The sequence below is a fragment of the Mesoplodon mirus genome (assembly GCF_964341445.2).
Source record: "Mesoplodon mirus genome assembly, chromosome: 5".
Classification (NCBI taxonomy): Eukaryota; Metazoa; Chordata; class Mammalia; order Artiodactyla; family Ziphiidae; genus Mesoplodon; species Mesoplodon mirus.
The window spans coordinates 59,246,282-59,248,227 of record NC_138980.1 but is presented as its reverse complement, the minus strand read 5'-3'; positions in this window follow the sequence as shown (position 1 = coordinate 59,248,227).

Here is a 1,946-nt window from a genome sequence, read left to right as displayed (position 1 = left end):
CTCCACTGAGAGGGCTACTATTAGATGAGACAGAATTCTGGAATGACTTTGGCTTTTACTTTTATAAGCTCAATGTTTCCGGAAGGCTCTGCATTGAGGAGAGGAGATGCAGTAATGAGGGTAGCCCTGATAAAACCACTCTTTCCTGGTTCCTTCCACTGACTCACATCCCCTTGACCAACTGCCCACTCTCTGGCTGTCTGGTACAAGAGGTCCACCAGAAATGGTGCCTTGGCTCAGTCAGCCAGGGGCTTTTCACTTGAAATTATGAATCCCTGCCTTCCCTTCCCTTTCACAAAGCCTTAGGAATGGATGATTCACAGCCTCCTCCAAGGCAAGTTCCTGAGGATGATAAAGAGAGATGGCTATAAGGCTTTGGAAAAAGAATGTGGGGTGGGAGGAAGGGTCTCTGTTCTGGCCAAGAATTTCATCATTAAGTAGTGGCATATGGGCCCCCATTTGGACCCTGTTGACAAGAAGACCATATCCTAATGATTATCATGCTAATTCAGGAGACCAAGGCTGGAATAAAATGACGTAACCCCCCAATGGCATTTAATACTGAGAAAGACTCAACTGAAATTAAATTATCTGATCTCAATCAAGTTTTTTAAAAGCACAGATAATGTCTGACCTTTCATCCAAGGCTCCAGACTAATTTAAAGGACTATCCATTTAGGATACCAGGATACTCACACATATTATAAAATGTCTTCTAATTTTGGAGGGAATGTCTCTTCAAAGTTTGATGACATTGTTCTGTCTCCTACCTTCTACACAGGCAGAAAAAAAGAGTATGAACTCTCAGGGTAGGCAAATCTAGGCTTGTATCCTGGCTTTGCTCATAATTACTTGTGTAACCTGGGTTAGAAACTTAGTCACCTTAAGCTTCATTTTACTTATCCATAACATGGGGGTTATTATGTAAAATAACAATGAAAATAATAAAAAAATACCAATTATCTGCCTGGTGGGGTTGTAATTGCTATCATAGGCAAAATTTTATTTAAATTACATAACCTCATAAGTTAGGTAGCATTAACATCTCTATTTTACTCACGAAGAAACTGAGGCTCAGAGAAGTTAATTAACTTGCCCAAAGAAACACAGCTGGCAACTTAGGAAGCTAGGATTCAATACAATCAATACTTTTTTTGAGAATTAAATGTTATAAGATATGTCAAGTGTCAAAGTAGTATTGACATAACTTAGGTGCTCAATGAAGTTGTGTCCCTTTACCATCTTAGAAGGGAAAGTGTCACTATTGCTTAGAAAATTCATGAATTGGAGAAAATAAAGAGACATTTTAGGCGTTCTGTAACAAGACACTCAATCAACTAAACTCCATTTCCTGCCCACTCTCATCATGTAAATCTTCTCTGACTCTGTAACCAAATACTTTATCATTTCCAGCTTCTCCTGAATAGTGTTCATAGCCTGCCCTTTTCTGGATCAGACAACTGACATAGAAATAACCACTGCCTGCCACCTTCACCACTTTCCCACCTCTGGTTTCTTAACACCCTTTCCATATGTCTCTACATGCAGCTTTGGAATTTCAAATGTCATGGAATCCAGAGTAATAATAGTAACAGCTACACTTCAGTGAATGTGTATGCCAGGGACTATGCTGCACTGTTTATAAGCTTTAATCCACTGAATCTTCACAACAACACTCTACAGGATGGGCTATTGCTATCCCTATGCAAAGAAGAAACTGAGGCTCAGATAGTCACGAACTTTTCCAAAGTCACACACAATTAGTAACTGGAAAAGCCTGAATCTAAACCCATGTCTATCTAATGACAAAGCCCAAGCTCTTAACCACAAAAAGCTTCTCAATTTATAGATGCAAAACTTAAGCCAGAGAGGGACAGGAACGTGTGCAAAGTCATACAGCAAGTTAGGATGCTGGGGAGAAAGGATGCATTTCCTGACATCGCTTG